This window comes from Nycticebus coucang, chromosome 2 (genome assembly GCF_027406575.1).
Source record: "Nycticebus coucang isolate mNycCou1 chromosome 2, mNycCou1.pri, whole genome shotgun sequence".
Classification (NCBI taxonomy): Eukaryota; Metazoa; Chordata; class Mammalia; order Primates; family Lorisidae; genus Nycticebus; species Nycticebus coucang.
Genome location: NC_069781.1, coordinates 10,679,285 through 10,702,117, shown reverse-complemented (window position 1 = coordinate 10,702,117; position 22,833 = coordinate 10,679,285). Strand labels below are relative to the sequence as shown.

The 22,833-nt window shown below is 48.3% G+C and overlaps 1 long non-coding RNA gene across 6 annotated transcripts; it reads right to left on the bottom strand.

The window, feature by feature from the left end:
* LOC128565717 (uncharacterized) lies at positions 1-22,827 on the bottom strand. 6 transcript variants are annotated; one of them, XR_008374318.1, is made up of 5 exons: positions 22,434-22,827; positions 2,134-2,297; positions 1,972-2,034; positions 675-1,862; positions 1-262 (listed from the first exon to the last, which is right to left on the bottom strand). It is a non-coding gene; the product is annotated as an uncharacterized LOC128565717 (long non-coding RNA). The 6 variants fall into 6 exon arrangements; XR_008374319.1 differs by having other exon boundaries at positions 675-2,034; positions 2,134-2,356; XR_008374320.1 differs by lacking the exon at positions 1,972-2,034 and having other exon boundaries at positions 675-851; positions 2,091-2,297.
* Between the last annotated feature and the right edge of the window lie 6 nt (positions 22,828-22,833).

Below are 22,833 nucleotides of genomic sequence, written 5' to 3'. Positions count from 1 at the left end.
TCTGTATTTTAGAAAGCCCCTGCTGCAGGAGGAGGTAGCCTTGGGGAGAAACTAAAAGGTCGTGCACTTGTTGAGGTATTTCTCTGAAGTCTGTGGGAAGTTTGCAGTGTCAGGTTAAAGACTTTATTGGTTCCATGTTTGGTTTGTGATTCGGCTGCTTCCTTGGGTCCTCAGGCATCGGGTGCCGGCCTGCCCTGCGGCCCTCGCTTGGCCTGGTGAGTCACGCTCAGTGTGCTGGGTCCAGCAGGGCTTCAAGTTGTTACTGCGTATTTCAGACATGAAATCAGGGATGGGAAAAGTAAATGCAGAAAAGAAATAAATAACATGGAGGGTGGATTTGGGAGGAGGAAAGGGGCCAGGGCTGAGTGAAGGGTGGTGGGCCCACCAGGAGGGCTGAGGGGGGTTCCTGGTGGAATCCCTGGGCTGTGGCTTGGGGGCAGCCGGCAGCCTCGATTCAGACACAGGCTGCCTTCCTCACAAATCCCTCATGATTTCAGTGGGTAAAGTTTCACTGGGACTGACACAACTTGAAGGAGATTCCTTGGGGCCACGGTGAGCTCAAGGGTTTAATACCAGGTGACATAAAAGAAGAGTAGTAAAAATAATGGCATCAGTGATGGGTATCATTGGGTTCTTATGTGCCAGTCCTGTGAGGACACAAACACCGCTATTACCCCCATTTCACAGACGAGGAGACTGAGGTGCAGAGAATCACTGCCCAAGGCCTTGCCTGGATCAGAGCTTCTGTCCTAGCAGAGACACCATACTCTCTCCTGCTTCAGTGACTCTGGCCTGCGTGGAGCTCTGGGAAGTGCTTCCTCCATGAAGCCTCAGGAGACTGAGTTGTTCTGCTGTTCCCTCAGGTACACAGTAGAAAGAAAACAGGGAGCAGGTGACCTCCCCGGCCAGCTCCCCACTAACCTGCTCTGTGACCTTGGCCAAGCGACTTTCCCTCCCTGAACCTTGGCTGCCTCCTCCCAGTCGCATACGGCTCAGTGACTAACCCCCAGGACTATCTTGTGGATCCCACTGGCTCCTGCCTGCCTCTGGTCTAGCACATAGTAGGCGCTCCACAGAGGCCCAAGCCCTCTTCCCAGGGCTTCCCTGTCAGGGCCGATTATCTCCATGGAGTCCACGCTGTGAAAATAAACATGAACTCAAGTGGCCCCAGTCTCCGTGGCAGCCAAGGGGAAGCTCGGTCCCCAGCCCATGTCTGTTCTAGGCAAGAACAAAAGTTTCCCTGTGAAGTTGCCCCCACCCCCACTTCCCTTCTGGAGCCAGCTGGGATGGGGGTGGGAGGGCAGCAGGGACCAGGCCTGCAGCCTGGAGAGCTCAGCTGCCTGTCAGAAGCCAGCCTCCCCACCCCACCCACCCCAACATCACTGGGGCTGAGGCAGGTGAAGGGCCTGGAAAACTGGGAGCTTCGGACAGAGAGCTGAGGCTGGGAGCAGAGTGTGAGAGAGAGAAGGTACCCAAGACGGGCCTGAGATTAGTCCAGGGTTGCAGATGCAGAGCCTCCCTGACCGCCCAAAGAGCGCCCTGACCATTCACCCATCTCATGCCTCCTGCCCACCGGCCTCTCCATCAGCCTCTAAGATCCTGGGCTTTAGGAGCTGGTGGGAAATGGAGTAGCCCCAGAAGACACAGCCAAACCAGCTTGGAACTTGGCCAAAAAGCAACAAAAAAAGAGCCGGGCGTTGTGGTGGGCACCTGTAGTCCCAGCTACTGGGGAGGCTGAGGCAAGAGAATCGCATAAGCCCAGGAGTTGGAGGTTGTCTTGCCTAAGCCCAGGAGTTGGAGGTTTCTGTGAGCTGTGTGATACCACGGAACTCTACCGAGGGCGATAAAATAAGATTCTGTTTCTACCAAAAAAAAAAAAAAAAAACTGAATTTATGAATGTTCATTGCCAATATATAAATAAAGTTGATTTTTGTATTTCAGTCTAGCATCTTAGACCTTACTAAACTCACCTATTAGTTCTAGTAGCTTTCTTGTAGATTACAGTGGATTTTCTACCTAGATGATTGTGTCACCTGCAAATAAATGCAATACTTTTTCCTTTCAAAATAAAATAGAAACCTGGACTTACCCGTGAGTGCATGTCAGACACTCCTGAGGTCTCCCTGAAACACCTGAAGTACGAGGCTCTGCAAGGAGCTAGGTCTCCTCGGTGGTGAGGCAGGTGTTCAGAACAAGCAAAATCTAGCATGTTGTCATCACAGGCTGGCTATGTCAGCATTCTGGCCATCACTGTTCTTCCACCACTGGGTGATCACAGATTCATGACGTCAGAGCTCTGAAAGTGTTAGAGGTGGAACAGGATTTGGAGCCCCTCAGAACTGGTTTCCCCGCTGTCTGGAAAAGATATGTAAACCCTTAATAATGCATTTTACTAAAGAATTAGACATCTCAATAAAAATTGGGTTTCCAAATTGGGTTTACAATGTGGGTTTTCAATTTTTAAAACTTCCAGATTCTGCAATCCTACCATTAGAAACTAATTGTTAGACAGTTATAAAATCCACAAAGTTATGGCTCAACCAATTGAGAGGTGATGAGCATGCCATTGTAATGGTATCTGTACCAAAATAATTTGGAGATCATCTGAAAAGCCAACAAAATCATGGAATGCTGTGCAGCCACTACAAACTGCTGTGCTGTGCAAATATGTTTTTGATGTGTTTATGTTCAGGTGAAGTAGGTTACAGAACAGTATTCAAGAATAACCCCATTTTGGTTTTTATAAATACGTATATATATAGAGAGAGAAAAGTGAAAGAAAAATACTTCAAAATATTTACCTACCTCTAAGAGGTACAATTAGGCATAATGTGCAACTTTTTTTTTCTGATTGTCTTTTTATCTGCACTTTCTTAATTTTCTACAGTTAAAGTTATAACAATAACCATTTAAACCACTACCATTTATTAACCACTTCCTCTGTGCCAAAGGCTTTATATTTATATATTTTTTCTCTATCTAATTCTTATACCATCTCTGAGAGACAGGTACTATTTCTTTACCAGGCAGGATTATCTCAGGTGAAAGTGATAAGAATACCCAATTGAAAATGGCTTAAGCAAAGAAATCAGAATAATTAGCACATATCAATAGAAAACCCTGATTGGCTTCAAGCAGGAGCTCAAAATTTATTCACATCCTGTGGTTTCTCTTGATTCTACCTGCTCTCGGGCAACCCCATTCCCAGCCAATCAATCCCATTTGGGAGCAAGATGGCTTTATAGGACCTGCCCTCACATCCTCAGAATTGCACGACCCCAGAAAAGAAGTGTTTCGAGCAAAAGGCCTGGAGGTTCACTCTATTGGAGCTGCTGAGCCACATGAACACCCACAGACCAATCTCTATGGTCAGGTGATGGAATGCCCTGACTGGCCTAAGCCTGGGTCCCATGAACTGCTCATAGAGTGGAGAAATTAAATCCTGGGAGAGAATTGGTTCTCCCAAAGCAAAAGCAAAATCATTGTAATAGATATTAAATGAGAAAAAAGAAACCATTCACCACAAACACTATCTCCAACCTAGTGATGAGAAACCAATGAGGAAAGCTCAGAGAAGGGAAAAAGTTTGTCCAAAGTCAAATAGATAGTAAGGGACAGGGAATTGAACCCACAAAAGACCATAAACTTATTTACAACTTGATATTGCCTCCCACGAGTACTTACATAGTGATACCTGTATCAATATTTCCTCTCTAGCACCTAAAGGAAACTTTAGAGGTACCTGAAAGGATCAGAACTGTAGAAAGCAAATGTGTGGATAATGTAACTCTGAGTGTTGAGGGGGACAAGGAAGGCTGATGGTTCTAGCTGAGTTTCCCCCTGCATTTCCCTGGGTATTTGCCAGGAAAGGACCTTGCGGTCCAGACTGAGGTACAGTGTGCAGCTTTAAAGCCTGTTAATATTATTCCTATTTTTATTTTAGCTTTACTCTTGAGTTTATAGTTATTTAATATGCTGAAGGATATCATCACTGCCAAAAAATAAATCCTACCTCTAATTAGACACTTAGGTTTAAAGGGATGTTCAGTTGGAAAAATGTTCATGAAATATTGTTAGGAATCTTTTTAAAAATGCAAACTATAAAGCTTTATATATAGTATGATCTGAAAGTTTTTTTTTTAAAGGATATCCATATGTAAGAAAAGACCAGTTCAGACAAAAGGCTGCATACCGGCTGGAATTGGTGGTTTATGCCTGTAATCCTAGCACTCTGGGAGGCTGAAGTGGGAGGACTGCTTGAGGTCAAGAGTAAGACCAGCCTGAGCAAGAGTGAGATCCTGTCTCTACCAAAAATAGAAAAAATTAGCCAGGTGTGGTGGTGTGCATCTGTAGTCCCGGCTACTCGGGAGGCTGAGGCAGGAGGATCGCTTGAGCCCAGGAGTTTGAGGTTACAGTGAGCGAAGACAATACCACCCACTCTACCCAGGGTGATGGAGCAAGACTGCCTCAAAAAAAAAAAAAAAAAAAAAAAAACCAACAAAAACCCAAAGAAAGAAACAAAAAGCCTAACTCTGAGGTTATTAAAATTACTTTTATTTTCTCATTTGTGCTTTTTATTTTCTAATTTTTCTACATGAAGTATATTATATTCATAATATAAAAGTTATTAAATGTTTTACAAGGATTTCCGAGTCTAAGAGATATGAAACATCTATAACAACCTGAAACTTTGTTTTTCTTTTCACTTTGTTTGTTTGTTTATTCAGTCAACAAACATCCCCTGATTAGGCTCTTATTCAGAATGGATCCCTTGTAGATTCCGTTGAGTTGCTCTCCATGCAGTAGGTAGATGGACAGTCCTACACCACAGTCATCTGCTCAGACGTGAATGACCCCACTAGATGTGAACTCCATGAGGACAGGACCTTCTCCGGGCCATTTCTGTCCCTAGTACCTAGTATGGTACCCAAAATAGTCAAGTGCTGTGGAAATACTTAAAACAAGTATGTGAAATCAGGGAGACATTAGCTCAAATCCCAGCTCACTGAGTCACAGTTTTCACTGCTGCAAAATACAAGGACGATACCTACCCAGTGTGGTTGTCTGAGAGCCCCATTAACAATTCTTGACAATAGTACCAGTAATAGACCCTTGATAAAGAGTAGAAATAATTTGCTTGAAATTAGGTAGCTGAGCCTCTTGCCTCCTTGCCCTGGCAGTGGAGGCCCGTTCGCTGTCTATGGCGAATGTATCCTGCTTTGTAGCCTTTCTTATTCTGCAAGCCTATCTTTCTCTTCCTCAATAAACTTTGCGTCATGCTTGCTTTGAAAACAAGAAAGAAAGAAAGAAAAATTGGGTAGATGATAATAGTGTACAAAGTCTGAGGTCAGGTCTTCCTCTACAAGCATCTGGCGCTTGATTAGAAAGAAATTTGGTTTAGAATTTAGAGAAGGGTATGCAGGTGAAGAAAAGTGGAGTTTTAAATTTAAAAATGGAAGGACCAGACACTTGAGGCAGCAAACGTTCCCTGACGGGAGCGCAAGAGAACGGGATGGAGAGAGACAATTCACACTGCTCTTTGTTTTGTTGACCTGCCTTGAAAACCAGGAAAATATTTAACACAATCATACAATAATATTAAACGCCTGTAAAAGAGATTCCAAATACCAAAAGTATAACAGAAAACATAACTTATGGCAAATTGGCAACATTACCACATGGAAAAGAATTATTCCAAGTCACTAAAACACCGTAATTTTGACAGTCTCTCACTAATAAGATATTCCCTTAAAGGCAAAACAAAAATAAATACATAAACTGCAAAAGGAAAAAATCTTATCATTGTGCTACGGTCTGAATATGTACATCTCCCCCCTCCCCAATTTCTATGTTGAATGTTGAAACCTAATTTCCAATGGGGTATTAAGAGGTGGAGCCTTTGGGGGTTATGAGGTCGTGAGGGCGCCCTCTTCCTGAATGGGATTAGTACCCTTATGAAAGAGGCTCACGGGAGCTGTTCAGAGTTTCAGTGACTTCATCCCTTTGCCCTTCCACCATGTGAGGACACAGCTAAAAAGTGCCATCTGTGAAGTGGTGCAAGCCCCCCTGGACACTGAACCTCTGCTGGCATCTTGATCTTGGACTTCACCCTCCTGAACTGTGAGCAATCAATTTCTGTTGTTCACAAATGATCCTTCTAAGGGATCTTGTTAGAGCAGCCCCAAGTGACTAAGACAGGGTGGCACTGGCATTCTGATCCAAGAGCACGGAGTGAGTGGGGCTCAGCGAATGAGTGTATCTTGCACTGGGAACTGACAAGAAAGGACATTTTCCATGGGGGCAAAATGTGCAGATGTAAGGCAGATGAGGCTAAGAAAAAACACCGTAGTCCTGAATTTGGATTACAAGAGGCAACATCAACTCATGATTTTTAAGCAATATATGAACAGACTTTATTATTATTTTTTGAGTGGTTTTAGATCTGCATAAAAACTGAGCAGAAAGTACAGAGGATTCCCCTACACCCCTTCACCTCCCCTCCTCCTTCCAGTTTCCTCTACTGTTAACATTTCCTTTTTTATTTTTTTATTTTTTGCAGCTTTTGGCCAGGGTTGGGTTCGAACCCGCCACCTCCAGCATATGGGGCCGGCACCCCACTCCTCTGAGCCACAGGCTGGAGGAATCAATGTTGATACGTTATAATGAACTAAAGTCCATAGTTTACATTAGAGTTCACTCCTGATGTACATCCATGTGTTTAGACAAATGTATAATAAATGACACATATCCGGGCAGTGCCTGTGGCTCAGTGAGTAGGGCGCCGGCCCCATATGCCGAGGGTGGCGGGTTCAAACCCAGCCCCGGCCAAACTGCAACAAAAAAAAAAAAATAGCCGGGCGTTGTGGCGGGCGCCTGTAGTTCCAGCTGCTCGGGAGGCTGAGGCAAGAGAATCGCGTAAGCCCAAGAGTTAGAGGTTGCTGTGAGCCGTGTGACGCCACGACACTCTACCGAGGGCGGTACAGTGAGACTCGGTCTCTACAAAAAATAAAAATAAATAAAAAATAAATGACAACATATCCACTATTACAGTATCGTACAGAGTTGTTTTCCCACTCTTTAAAAAATCTGTGCTCCATTCTTATAGGCCTCCCTCTGCCAAACACCTGGCCACCGCTGGTCCTTTTACCGTCTCTGTGGTGCTGCCTTTTTCTAGAATGTCATATAGCTGGAATCATCCATGAATAGCCTTTTCAGACTGGCTTCTTTCAACTGGCAATATGCATTTAAGGCTCCTCTCTGCCTTTTCACAGCTTGCTAGCCTTTTCTTTCTATTGCTGAATAATATTCTATTGTCTGGATTCCCAGTTTGTTTACCTATCGAAGGCATCTTGGTTGTTTCAAGTTTTGGCAGTCGTAACTCATGACATAGTCTACCCTTTCATAAATGTGTTCCCTAGCTTTCTCCACCAAAAATGCCCAGAAACAATAAGCAACATAATAGTAATGAACATTGCTTACACCTAGTTTATGGTCTCTAAATACCATTTCTCACTCAAAGACACCAGGGCTCTTTAGAGAAATGGCTGATTCCAAGTCTGGGGCCAGGGAAGTCTGGAGCACCTTGCTATTCCAGAAAGCAAGGAAGCCGTCAGAGTCCAGTGTGGTCAAAAACCTCAGGACCCAACCCAAAGAGCTTCTCTAGGGAGGAATGGGATCATCTGAGTATCAGTAATAACAAGAATGGCCGGGGATTGAAACATTTCGAATAGCATCAAGTCTCTATATTCATAATGATACTAAACACAACTCCTAGGATGCTAGGAAACCAACTCATTATTTGAGAACTGTTGAAGAATTAAGTCTTTACATCATCCATACCGTATATATTGATCAAGCCTATACTGTACCTCAGGGTAACTAAAGAGTTAATGAGAAAAAGTTGCCCTTTTCCACATATTCTGGCTAATAAATGAAGAACGGAGATAGAATTAGAATAGCATCATTCTGCAATCCCTAATGAAATAATGAATCTAGGCAATGAACATCAACGACTGCTAACTGCACCCAAAAAAGAGATCATAAGATATTATGGGCCTCCTGACGGAAGGACACAACACCTCCTGTGAAGTATTGTTGCCAAAAATTGAACCTGAATCTGATCAAGCCTCTAGATCTAATTACAGGAAATGCTGAGGACAGAAGTGCATGTTACAAACCCCCAGGAATACAAGCAGGAAAATCCAGACTGGGGACATGCCGCCAGACAGACAACTGGGTTTCTGCAACAAACAAGTGGGAAGGGTGGGGAGGTGGAGAAAGAGACAGGGAGAGGGAGAAACTGTAGATTAAAATAGACTTAAGAAACATATATGGGGCGGCGCCTGTGGCTCAAAGGAGTAGGGCACTGGCCCCATATGACGGAGGTGGCGGGTTCGAACCCGGTCCCAGCCAGAAAATGCAAAAAAAATTTAAAAAAAAGAAACATATATGGACATTTTAAATAAGACATGAAAAACATTTGTGAGGCAATCAGGGAAATGTAAACATTGAATAAATGTCTTTGATGATAATTTCTCCAGGAGCAATAATCATATTATGGCTATTTTAAAAAAGCTTTTCTTAACCCAGGCCAGGTGTGATGGCTCACGCCTATAATCTTAGCACTCTGGGAGGCTGAGGCAGGTGGATTGCTTGAGCTCAGGAGTTGGAGACCAGCCTGAGCAAGAGGTAGACCCCATTTCTACTAAAAATTTTAGAAAAATTAGCCAGGTGTTACAGCAGGCGCCTGTAGTCCCAGCTACTCAGGAGGCTGAGGCAGGAGGATGGCTTAAGCCCAGGAGTTTGAGGTTGTCGTGAGGTAGGCTGATGCCAGCACTCTGGCTCAGGTGACGTAGTGAGTCACTGTCTAAAAAATAAAAAATAAAAGGACTTTCTTAACTTTTAGAAATGTACACCAAAATAGAGTTGAAATAGCATAGTGTCTAGGATAGGGCATGGGGTGGGAAATAGATGAAACAGGATCAAGCATAAGTTATTTGCTGAAGCTGGGTGATGGTGCATTACTCCATTGTTAAATATGGTTGAAATTTTCCATAATAAAAAAGTTCATCAAAAATAAACATCTTGGGTGGCACCTGTGGCTCAAGGAGTAGGGCGCCGGCCCCATATGCCGGAAGTAGAGGGTTCAAACCCAGCCCTGGCCAAAAACTGCAATAAAATAAAATAAACATCTTAGAAAGCTCCTTTTCTAAAACAAAGTAACCCAGGATCTCTTGTGCCTCTGATGTTTCTATGTTGTCACCTCTCTGTATAAAATGTGGCTTTGATGGCAACTTTCTTCCCAATACTCCCTCTTCCTTTCAAGTACCTGTTGGAATTTTGGCTGACTCACCTGAACAGGGGTAAGGAGGGGCCACATGTGACGTGCCCTCCCTCTATCAGTCTGACCCTGGGAAGGGCCACCAACCACAGGGTGGAGGGAATGAAGCTGGGTTTGGGCCCCAGCCCTGCAGTCAACTTGGCAGGCATAAGGTGGGAACACCAAAAACCCAACAACCTGGACAGGCTTCTCTCTGGGCACCTGCAGTTGTTAGGGCCATGCCCAGTGAGTCAGGTAGATAGTGATGGAGGACCTGGTTTCAAATCCCAGATCTGCCCATCAGAACCTATGTGATGGGCACGTGTCTTTCCCTACCTGAACGATACCCCCATCTGTAGACTGGGGATAACACAGGTGCCCTCCTCAGAAAGCTCTTGTGTGAATTCACTGTGAGAGGGCATGTGAAACAATGAACTCAGAGCTAGCAGCAAATGCTGGTTATTTTGGGGGCTATTACTGTTATTGTTATTATTGTATAGTCAGACTATAAAGCAGAGCTTTCCCCCAAAATGATTCCTTATATTTGACTCCTTCCAGAGTATGTTGTATTATGGGGCATTTTCTCATTTCGACGTTTGACCAACAGAATGAAGTTTGAGAAAGCTACATTAGCCGGGAATGTCCTGGCCTGATGCTCATTTCGGATGGTAATTGCAGAAACCTGACAAAAAGGGAGATACAGTAAAAGGGACTAAAAGGGAGATACAGTAATTTTGTTGCAACTTTAGAAAGTCTCCTGGGAGTGTGGTCTTACACACACAGGGGTTGGATACAGTTGCAAACAAGCCATTTACAGCCTACTTTATAACACAATATAAAAGCTGTGCAGATCATGGATTTATACCTGCAAGAAGAATAAAAGTAGCCTAGTGGCCTAATGTTCAGCAAATAGGTATCTGGGACAATTATAGCACTGTACAAGAATTCATAAATCAAACAACTTTGAAGTGGAGACAGGTGCTCTAGAAAATGATGCTTACATCTCAAAACGTGGCCTAGTAACAAAGGACACAGATTCAAAAATGCAGGTGAAGTGCAGGCAATAGAAGAAAAAAATAGATAAATTGGGCTTTGTTAAAATTTATTTGGTTTATTGAAGATTAGGTGGTTGTAAGTTGTTGATTTCATTTCCTGGTTTTCTATTTGATTCCAAATGTCTATGTCTCTATTTTTGTGCCAGTACCATGCTGTCTTGACCACTACGACCTTGTAGTACAGCCTAAATTCTGGTACGGTGATACCCCCGGCTTTGTTTTTATTACTAAGAACTGCCTTAGCTATGCGGGTTTTTTTCTGGTTCCATACAAAACACAAAAGAATCATTTTTTCCAAGTCTTGAAAATAGGATGTTGATATTTTAATAGGGATGGTGTTGAATTGGTAGATTGCTCTGGGAAGTATAGACATTTTAACAATGTTGATTCTTCCTAGCCATGAGCATGGTATGTTCTTCCATTTGTCAAAGTCCTCTGCTATTTCCTTTCTTAGGGTTTCATAATTTTCTTTATTTTCTTTATAGAGGTCCTTCATCTCTTTTGTTAGGGCTTTGTTAAAATTTTAAACTTATATGCATCAAAGGACATAATCAACAGAGTGAAAAGGCAACCCATGGGATGGGAGAAAATATTTGCAAACCATATATCTGATAAAGGGTTAATATCTAGAACACATAAAGAACTGCAATGCAACAACAAGACCAGAAAACAACCCAATTCAAACTTGGTTGGATAGATAATCCTCCACAGAAGCTACACAAGTACAGATGGCGATAAATACATAAAAAGATGCTCAACTTCACTCATCATTAGGGAAACGCAAATCAAAACCACAATGAGATACCACTTCATACTCGTTAGGATGGTTTTTGTCAAAAAATAAATAAATGAATAAATAAAAACAGAGAGGCTCTGCAGTGGCTCACACCTGTTATCCTAGGACTCAGGGAGGCCAAGGCAGGAAAATCTTTGAACTCAGGAGTTTGAGACCAGTTTGGCTGGGGCCGGGTTTGAACCCGCCACCCTCAGTATATGGGGCCGGCGCCTTACTGACTAAGCCACAGGCGCCGCCCAAAAAGGAAAGAAATTCTAACACATGCTACAATATGGATGGACCTTGAGGACATCATGTTAAGTGAAATAAGCCAGTCAGAAACAGACAAATATGTTTGATTCCACCTACATGAGGTTCCTACAAGCAGCCACTTCGTAAGAAAATAGAATGATGGTTGCCAGGGACTAGGAGTGGGGTGGGCAGCAGTGGAAATAGTTTGTTTAATTGGTATAGTTTTGGTTTATTTTTACAAGATGAAAAGAGTTCTGGAGCATTTGTACAGTGGTGATGGTTGTTTAATAACATGAATGTACTTAATGTCACTGAAATGTACACATAAAAATGGTTACGATGGTAAATAATAATACCCTGTTTCCCCGAAAATAAGACAGTGTCTTATTTTGAGGTGTGCTCCCAAAGATGCGCTAGGTCTTATTTTCAGGGGACGTCTTATCTTGCCTGTAAGTAGGTCTTATTTTCGGAGGATGTCTTATTTTCGGGAAAAGGGTAACAGGAAAAATGCAGGTGAGGGTTTGAAAATAACTTCCTCCAGAAACTGCAAGAAAAAGCAATATTTATATTTATTATCTTACTTTTAACCTATTTGTTAGGTTATTGCTATAAATATCCAAAATTATAATCAAAATGATGATGATTTTACAGGTATAATACCCAACTCCATAAATTTGATATTTTAAGTAGGCATTTGACAATTTCGTTGTTTTAGGTTTAGATACTTATACTAGCCAAAAAGCAAGGGTGCTTCCTATCTCTTCTAGCATGCTCAGGGCATGGATGGAATCATCTCCAATTGCCACCATCCCCTCCACCAGCTCTCCCTGCACACCCATAGCACCCTTGGGAAGTCCTGTTTTGGAGTCTTCAACCCAAAGCTCGGGGCCCCAAATCTCTCTCCCATAAAGCCTGCCCTCCTCTCCATGGGGTGCTTCCCAAATGTAGAGAGCATTTATGGTCCGAAAACTTTGTGTTTTTTTTACACTTCCTAATAGTCTTTTACTTAAAAAGAAAGAACACTCAAAAAGAAATGGTTGAAAAAAGACTTTTATTTTCTTTTTTAGAGACAGAGTCTCACGCTATTGCCCAGGCTAAAGTGCAGTGGCTTCCCTCATCAGAGCTCACAGCAGCCTCAAACTCCAGGGCTCAAGCAGTCCTCCTGCCTCAGTCTCCTGAGGAGCTGGGACGACAGGCAGGTGCCACCATGCTTGGCTAATTCTTAAATCACTATGTTTTCTACTCCCGGCCCCAAGCAATCCTCCTGCTTTGACCTCTCAATGTGAAAACAGATTTTTAAAATTGCTTCTATACCCCACATGCTGAAAATGCACTGTTCCTTATGCAGGGTGCCCTTCAGGGCTATCACCTTCTAATCATCCCCACAGTGAGCCCCCTCTGTGGGAAGCTGGCCTGCTGGGTTTTGCCTGGAGTCTGCAGCTGGTCTGATGGGAGAGGCATCCCACACCCCTACGTTAGCACAACGTGGACCATATTATACAGCCAGGTTCACGTCCCCTCTCTGTCTCACAGATCCTTCCCACTGCTTTCTCATGGTTCGTGGGACTGCAGGGGACAGATGGAGGCATGGATACAGGCATGGATACATCTCCTCTCACCAAGAAGGAGAAACAGTTTCTTTGATTATATAACAGGTAGACCTGGGGTGGCGCCTATGGCTCAGTGTGTAGGGTGCCAGCCCCATATACCGAGGGTGGTGGGTTCGAGCCCAGCCCTGGCCAAACTGCAACAAAAAAATAGCCGGGCGTTGTGGCGGGCGCCTGTAGTCCCAGCTACTCGGGAGGCTGAGGCAGGAGAATCGCGGAAGCCCAAGAGTTGAGGTTGCTGCGAGCTGTGTGACGCCATGGCACTCTACTGAGGGCGGTAAAGTGAGACTCTGTCTCTACAAAAAACAAAAACAAAACAAGAGGTAGACCTAAGCTAGTCTGAGAAGTGAAGGAAGGCTTCTAGGAGGAGGTGACTTTTACACTGAGACAAGAGTAAGCTAGGAAAGGGGAGTAGAGACTTCTAGGCAAAAGGGATCAGTCACTCAAAGCCCAGAGGGAGGGGAGAGTCTGAGCAGCTCAAAAAGTTGAAGTGAGGCCAGTGTGTTTGGCGTATAACCTAGAGCTTAGGGGTGGGGGGCAGAGATGAGGCTCCTAGGAGGATTCTACACTTGGAGGCTTTCCCTGAGTTGGGGAAAGCGTGAATTACTGAGCTCTTCCAGGGAAAATAACTCTACTGCACAGATCGTGCTGGCTGGAGCAGAAGTGAAGGCCAAGATGCTAAGATGGAATCTTCTGGCTTTTCTGTGCACACACCCCAGGAATAGTTGCAGGGCTGTCTGGATCCCTCCAAGCTCAACAACATGCCCTGTGGCTCCTGAGGCTGCTTAGAACCACAGGTGGCAGAGTAAGGGCACTGCCTAGCCCTGCCACTCAGTGACGCTGGACAAGGCACTCCCTCCACCTCCAGCTTGTCAGTGACAGCTACTTCACAGGCTCATTTTAGGATCCCAGGAGATTGCTGATGTCAGAGGCTTCATTAATAAATGTTAGTTGTATCAGGATGGGTGATTGGTCAGCTAATGGACCCAGTATTTTGTAAGTGAAAGTTTTTTATAGTAGACCATGTAACTGAGGCCAGAATCTTGGAATGACCAGACAGCACGGAGTGGAAGTTTTGCTTTGAAGAAGTGGCTGAGCCGGTGAATAAATGTTAACTATTTCAATGTAACATTTGCATCACAGTTTTACCTATGTAATTCTAACACATAGGTACTGTTGTCGTTAAAGATCCATACTTTATTTATCTTCAGGAATATAAATAAAGCATAAATATTAGAAAAAAATAAAATAAATGTTAGTTATTATTATTACTATTATTGCAGTTATTTCTTGCAGCCCGTCTCACCTCCTGGGCACTGCTTTGCCTGCTGGCTGCTGGACTGTTTCAGGAACAGACACCAGCAAGGCACAGGGCTGGATGTTCTACTTTTTTGCATACATGTGCATCTTGCGTTCAGAAGAGCCCCTCCTTCCACGGAGGGTCCAGCGGGGTTGCTCGGGGGACACATTCCAGAAAGAATAACTCTGTGTAACATGAAACCCTGAATCTGGAAACACAACCTCTATGGGAAACTGGAGGATAAAGTCTGCTCTGAGGACCGCCCAACCTCACTCCATACAAAAGGGATATTGAAACCCATCCCTCATTGTGGCCAGAGAGATCTTCCTAAAAAACAAACCTGAACATGACACTGCCCTGTTTAAACACTCTATGGCTCCCCACTCAAGTTCCTCCTCAGGTTCAGGTCCACACCCCTCATCATGACCTACAACCCTGGGGTCAGGCTCCTGTGCATACCTACAGCCACACGGGAGTCTTGCTCCAAATCAGCCACATGGGCTTCCAATGGCTCAAGGTTATTGCTGCCCCAGGACCTTTGTCCATCCAGTGAACCCCTCCTCCCCATAGGCCACAGCCAATTCTTCTAGACACGAAAGCCCATATACTTTGTTTAACCTCTAAATAGTAATGGAAAGTAGTAATATCATCCCCATTTTCCAGATGAGGAAACTGAGGCCATAAGAACCAAAAAGTGGGGCAGTGCCTGTGGCTCAGTAAGTAGGGTGGCAGCCCCATATACTGAGGGTGGCGGGTTCGAACCTGGCCCTAGCCAAACTGCAACAACAACAACAAAATAGCCAGGCGTTGTGGCGGGCACCTATAGTCCCAGCTACTCAGGAGGCTGAGGCAAGAGAATCACCTAAGCCCAAGAGCTGGAGGTTGCTGTGAGCTGTGATGCCCTGGCACTCTACTGAAGATGACAAAGTGAAATTCTGTCTCTTAAAAAAAAACAAAAAACAAAAAAGTGGTTTCTACAACTAAGCCTCAAGCCAGGCCAGCCAAACTCTAGAATTTCTGAGCACCCAAAAGGAAGACCCTGGCTACACCTCCATGACAACAGGAGAGTAGAGGTGGCTCAGATTAGGGGGCTGAGCCATGAAGAACAGGACCAGGGTAGACAGCAAAGCCACTGAAGACATCATTCACGCATCCAGAACCCAGCTTGGCCACTCAGACACTGTGGTCTAAGGCAGAACCGTTGACCTCTCTAAGCCTCAGTTTTCTCATCTGTATAGTGGAGCTAAATAATAAAAGCTACCCCACAGGTACATGGTTGAATATTCATTAACGACATACAAAGTACCTGGCATGAGGTGGCCACTCAGTGCACAGCATGGTGCCGCCCTTCTTGATACATCTGGGGGTGCTGCTCCAGTCCTGACCAGCCTAGCCCAGGCTAGACTTGCATCACCCAGGGTTAGGCAGCCAGGGCCTGGGAACCATCCCTGCCCTGTTTTCTGTTTGGGGTTTTGCGTTTCCCAGCATTTCCTTTGGAAAATGTCCAGCTTCCTCCCTGCTGGAAGGAGGCAGGAGGGGATTGTTCACGCCTGGGCCTGGATGCCCAGGGGAGCCTCATGCGGAGATGATGAGAGTCCAGGCTTTGGAGTCTGGCCAGTTGGGTTTGAATCCGGAGTCTGACCCTTAAAAATGCGGTGTAACTCGGGGCCAGTGACTTCACCTCTGTGAGGTGCTGACTTCCTCACCTGTGAGAAAGTCTCATGATTTCTCCCTCAGAGGGTGCTGCATGCAGAGTGAGGGACTGGGATGAGAGAAGACTCTGGATATGTTTCCTCGGTGTGCAGACAGTGATTCCTTTAGACTGAAGATGAGAGAGGCCACAGGTTTACAGCAGGAGTTACCAATACAAGTGAAGCGGGTGGGTATCCTGCCTGGGGTGAAAGTGGGAAGAGCAAGTGGTGGGACAATTCATGTCCAGATTGTCAGCACCCTGTGGGAATGAGCATCCTGAATGGTCAGATCTCAGATTACTATGGAGAAAAATCCAGTTTTTCATACAAAATCTTGTGCTTAAAATAGGATAAGGAGTATATATGATTCCACTTATGTAAAATTCAAAACCAGGTAAAACTCATGTATAGTGACAGAAACTAAAATTTTTGGCTTGGTGCTCGTAGCTCAGTGGTTACAGTGCCAGCCACGTGCACACAGGGTGGTGGGTTCGAACCCGGCCCGAGCCAGCTGAACAACAATGACAACTGCAACAAAAAATAGCCAGGCATTGTGGCGGGCACCTATAGTCCCAGCTACTTGGGAGGCTGAGGCAAGAGAATCGCTTAAGACCAGGAGTTTAGGTTGCTGTGAGCTGTGATGCTACAGCACTCTACCGAGGGTGACATAGTGAGACTCTGACTCAAAAAAATAAAATAAAATAAAATAAAATAGTGGTTTCCTTGGAAGAGGGGATAAGGAATGCCTGGGAGGAGGCAAGAGGAAGGATTCTGGGAAGCCAGAAATATTCTTTCTCTAAATTTGGTACTGGGGGCATGGGGGTAACCCCTGCGTAATTTTACACTTTGTTCACTTTTTTATGTGTATGTTATACTTCAATAAAAATGCTAGAATAATTTTAAAACAAATAATTCAAGACAGTAGTGCTGGGAGGAGAAAGACACAGCATGGGTCAAAGAGAATATACCTGAGGCTGACCCTGGGCCACCAGCTGGAGACCTGAGAGAGACCGGGGCACGGGTGCCCTCAGCCACTGACGCCCTGGACTGGCTCTTCACCCTTAGGGAGCAGGTAGTTTCTGAGCTGCCCTGCTCTGCCCTGTGTCCCTGTTGAAGAGGGCTGGACGGCCATGTCTTTGTTCACTTCTACCATTCAGCCAGAGCTGCTGAACTCACTTTTAAGAGAAACAGACATTGCTGCCACTGAAGGGATAAAGCAATCCCCCCCACACACACCCTTATGTATTATTCATTTTACTTCACTAAGAATACTCAGAGGACAGTAAGGAAAAGGTAGGCCAGGTTCTGTTTCCAAAAAAAGCCTTCCTGGAATCTGAATTTTGCCATGCCCACCTGCTGGCCCTAATCACCCCACATGGCAAACCCAGAGGTGCAAACTAGATTGGCAGCACCCCAGGTACCCAGGAGCCCCGACATGAGGGTCATACTGGGCGGTGTGGGATTGCCCCAGCTTCACTCCTTTGCCTACTCCAGAGGTTTTATTTTTATTTTCACTGTGATTCTTTTCGGAGGGCGAACAGAAGACACATGCTCCTCTCACACGAGGTGGCACTAGCCAAAACGCACATCAAATGCATTTATTTGCACAGACACTCATAAAAACTTTACTAGACACCAAATAATTACAGGAAGGGGCGAATCTCCAACTGCACCCAGCCGTGGTGTTTTGAAGTGGATTTAATATAAAGATCAAATAGGATGGGTCCTAGCCCCCCGCCTTGTAGCCAGCCCCTTCCACAGCCATGGACCCTTGAGGTGGAGACCAGTGAGCTTTCTGGCTTTTGTGACTTTGTGCCCAATTCATATAAAATGTCTTTCTGGGAGTCCCTAATGTCTTGTTGGGGCTTTATGGTTACAGATATGGTCCTGGGCCTTCTCTTTGTTCTGGCTCAGGTTCTAAGCCTAGAAGCTCAAGAAATCCAAAGGTTCTTGAGGAAAGTACCTTTTAAAAACTAAATATAGTGACACCTTAAGAGCCTCACATGGTCAGTTTTGATGCAATGGTCTGAAGCCCTGAATTTTGTTGTCTTTCAAGCATCCAACTTTGAGTAGCTACTTTCAACTCCAGTCTGCAGAGCAGGGTGAGTAAGTGGAGAAGGCTGAGCTGTCTGTGCTGGGGGTGTGTGCACTGCCAGGGGTGGGATGTGTCCAGCCCACAGCTGCCTGGATCTGAGCTACACCTCCCTTAAAGGAGGGTACGAGTCTGTTTTCCTTCAGGCCCTGGATAGAGGAAGAGGAAGGAGCTGTGGGTCACCAAGTCCTGGTACCAGGGTCCCCCTTCCATCCAATTATTCACTAAATATTTATAGAGACTTTACTACGTGCTGGGCAATGTGTTTGATGCGTACATTTCATATTCCTAACAGCCCCCGTAGGGGAGAAGCCACCACTGGGACCATTTATACAGGGGGAAGCTGAGGCACACACTTTCCTGAGATGCCAGATCCTAAACAAGATCTGAGGGACCCCACAGGGCATGCTCTTAATCACTCCTAACCACTACTAGGCCACCAGGCCAGGACACTGTCCCCTTCTGAGCTCCAGTCCTCAGGCTGACAACAGTCTTTGGATCTGAGAGAGCCTAATCTCCTGATCCACTGTGGAGGAATCCCATGACTAATGACCCAGACCTTGCGCTGAAAAGTCATGGGTCTGTGGCCAGAGACCCCACCCGCCAGCTGAGGGGGGAGGCTGCAGGGAAGAGGCTGCAGAGAGGAGGCAGGGACTTTGCTGGGCCTTGGTGTCTTCCACATTGCATACCAGTAAACAGCCTCAGAGCCCACCTGCTGCCTAAAATCCTGTCTCCCTGTTGCCCCTCTCCCATCAGTCTAGAAAACCCCAGTCAGAGAGTGAGAAGCAGCTCCTAGCCCTGTATAAGAAGGATCTCAGTCAGGCTCAAGCCCTAGTCACTCCTCTCTGTGGGCCTCACTGGGGCTGAGGGCAGCCGTGAGGCCTCTGACCTGCACAGGAGGACTGCAGGCACTTTCACCCAGCTGCAACAAGGTGACCAGCTTACTCCGTGATTATCACATGCATCCATCTCTGCTAGCTGAGAAAGCGTCTGACCCTTGGCCCATGTGCCCTGTGGTCAAGCCTGGCTGGGGTCCAAGGGAGGGAGCATGGTCACTGCTGGCTGGAAAGTTCCCAGCACTCCATCTCTGGGTGTCCCCACTCCACTTCCGGAGTCTGGGTGGTTCTCCCAGGACCCCTGACCCCAGGTCACCTCCCAGGAACAGCAGCCCCCAACCCGGCCCACAGCTTGGGGTGGCTCTGGCCCAGTCTGGCAGCCTTGAATCTGAGGCTGGCTGGGGCAGCGCAGGATGGGTCGGACACTGGCAGCCCTGGCTCTCGGGGGCAGATGAATCTCAGGGCATCCTGCAGCTGCTAGCTGCTCCTTTCTGCTCCCCTCTACCGGATGGAGCTGAGCCCTGTGCTCCATCCCCTGCCCTGGTCCTTGCCTCCAGCTGGGTCTATAAACTGAGAGGAGACCCTGAGGCTCCTGGTCAGAAACCCAAAATGGTAGGCCACCCCCAACACTACTCCCCACCCCAGAGGAGGGACAGGGCTCCATGGGGCAGGGGAGGGCAGCTCACAGGGCTGCCCTTCCTGGTGGGGGCAGGGGAGGGAGCGCAAGGCCCTAAGAAGAGCAAGGGGCAGGGCTCAGTTAGAGATGGGGCTTCAGAAGGATTGGGAGGAGCGGAGACTCCCACCCTGGAGCTTCCCTTTCTATTCTTACTTCTTCCAAGCCATTCCAAGCCGACAACTCAGTCCTTCCTCAGGTAGAGAAAATCTGAAGCTGTTTCTGCCACTGATATCCAAGCCAGAGAGCATCCATCTGGGACCTGCCAGTGTGCGGTGGAGCGGCCTGAGACACCCAGGAAATCGCCAGTACCACATGGCACCCTGCTGGTCTAGGGAAGCAAAGTCCCCCTGACTGCAAGCAGGCAGGAGCAGGCGCTGGGCTAGGCCCCTGTTCTCCGATCACTCGGCTACTTCTTCAGCAAGGGAAGTGTTCCCGATGGCCTCAGGTCTGTGTGCAAGGACCTGGGACTGGCTAACACAAACGGGGAAAGCAGGCTGGAGGAGTGGGGACAGAGGGCCAGGAACAGGGCCTAGGGAGTGCGAGGGTGCCCGCATGTGTATACAGGGGATGAGGGACAGTGAGTGGGGAAGACAGGGAGAGAAGACAAAAGTGTGTGGACTGAGCAGCTGCACCCCAAACCAGAGAAGACAGCAGGGCCAGCCCCTCAGAGGACTGCCCCATGCCCACTTTTGGCAAGGACACAGCGAGAGATGCCAAGAATCTGCGTGTCCCAGGACAGACCAGCAGCTACACCCACAGGGTGGCGCTGGGGGGAGGCTGCACATCCTCCTGCGCTGAGACCTGGCCTTCCGGCAGCCCCGGGGAACATGCCCCTGGGCATGATCAGCAAGACTTGGCACTGGACGCCAGCCCGAGGTCAGGGAAGCCTCAGAGACTGAGCCGCAGGGGCCCCACTCAGCCCAAGGAGCAGTGGAGTAGAAGAGACGGGGCACAGGTAAGTTGGGGAATGAGAAGTAGGGGTGCGCTGCAGCTGGAGTTGGGGGTCTGGGATGTGTCTGCAGGGCCTGTGAATGGGGAGTATTCCGTGAGCGCCCTGATGGAGAGGGCAAGGTCTGGGCCTGGAACCGAGACTCGCCCACAGGCAGTCGCCCAGCAGTGGTTGCAGGGACACACCGCGGCCAGCAGAGGGCAGGATGCTCCCGGTCCGCCCGCCGACCCCGCGCCCGGCTCAGCGCCTCCAGCTCTGCGCTCCGGAGCCTTGCTCGTCCTGCTTCTCCCGGCAGCAGACGCGCCCCGCCCCACATGCCCGTAGAAAGCCGCCCGGCCCAAGTTTGGGGGTCAAAGCCTGGGGTTTCCAGACTGAGCAAAGAAGGGGGATCAAGGGTGTATGAAAAAACTGCACATTTATGCACCTACCCGCCCCGCGGCCAAACACACAAAGGCGCTGGAAGACCCACTGAGACACAAAGCCATACCCAACTCGGGGAGACACGCGGGCACACAGAACCATTCGAAACTTCGAGCTAGGCACAGACACGCAAAGGTGACACAAGATACACATATTCATAAAAGGATCCCAACACACAACGCAAAGCTGAGTCACACAAAGACGTGTGCCCCGCACAGAGCGACACAGAACAACAGGCAAAAACACAAGGTACAGTAGCAGGAGGGGTCCGCAGATTCACACGCCCGCACCAGGACGCGGAGGCATCAGCCGCAGATTCACACACTCCGAGCCCAGAACGCCGCAGGGTCACAAACTGTGGCGTGTGCACAGAGACACTGGCGAACACGTCCACAAGCGCCTCCCAGGCGGGAGCGCCGTCACAGTCACACGCTGATACCCACCGACACACTCGCAGGTACCGGGGTGGGGCGGGAGCCTCTAATCCTCCACAAAGCCGGGCCCCTCCGCGGGGCCCCGCCACACAGGGGGCCACTTCTGACCAAGCCTCCCGCAGGTTCCAAATCCGATCCGCCCTCTCGCCTCCAGCGGGGTCAGGGGACCCGCCCCCCATGCCCTCCGCCCCCGCCCGGCTCCGCGCCGCTGCTCAGCTCCTGGAGGGGCCAGGGCCGCCCCACAGCGGCTCGCCTGGTCAGCCCGCTCCGGCCCGGGGCCGCCGCCCCCCTGCGCCTCCGCGAGCCGCTAGTCGGTGGGGATCCAGGGGCTGCAGACACAGCCGGTGGCCTCTCGCATCGGGTGCTGGTGCCAGGCCCGGAGTCGGCAGCTCATCCTCGCCGGCCTTTCTCTCTCGATGCCGAGGCCCACTTTGCCCAGCTTAGCCAGGGCACTGTTACTGTCGGGCGCGGCCTACCGAACCCCGACCGGGTACCTCGGCCGCCAAAGGGCGCCTATCCCAGCGGCCAATCCGATGTCTTTTGAGCGGCTGACACTCGTCGACCTGGGACTTTAACTCCCCGACACTGGGGCCACCATCCCCTACCAGCGCCCCTCTCTGCAAACCCTGTAAGGCCCAGCCCTTGTCCATTACCTCCGCCCCTGCCTGCCCAGGGACCCTCTTCCCAGCCCTACTCGTCCTCTAAACTCTCCATCGCCTGCACCCAGGCCTGACCGTCCTCGTCCGCCCAATGTCCCCCATTCTCGATCTCAAGGCCCCATCCCCCTTCAGCTCACTCTTCTGCCCCATCTCTGCCAGGCTCTTAGCTTTCCAGGATCTCTCACCAAGCCCCAGGCTCATCCCCCTTCCCTGGGCCAGGGCCCCCTTTGGTAAGCCCAGGGCCAGCAGTCTTCACCTTTCACTACTCCTGTCCCTCAACCCCGGGGAGCCAGCCCTCTCCGAGGACCAAGTCGCTCTAGGCAGGCGCCGCCGCCCGGGGGACACTAACTCAGTACCAGCAACCTACCTCCGCAGACAGTCGGGGTCCCCGGGCCGCGATCCCGGCCGGCGCCGTCCCCTGGTGGAGCCGCTGCGCTCCCCGCCGTACGCGCAGTCTGGCCTCGCTCGGGGCCACTCCTCTTACCACTGGAGCTTTACAAAATATTAATAATAAAGAAGGCAAGAAAGAAAAAAGAAAAAGCCTTCGTTCCCCAACTCCCAAATCAATTTTTCAAGGGGGTGGGGCAGAGGGATCTGTGTCGAAGGCGACCTAAACTTCTGCGAAGGGCCAGCGAGGCGGCCGGCCCTGCTGGGGCACTGGGGTCCACTCTCCGGGCCAGGCGTGGCTGGGGGCGCGGGCTGGGGGCGCCGGGAGCCCTCCCGCGGAGGGGGGGGGCGACGGCGGCACTATTTGACGTGGAGTCGCC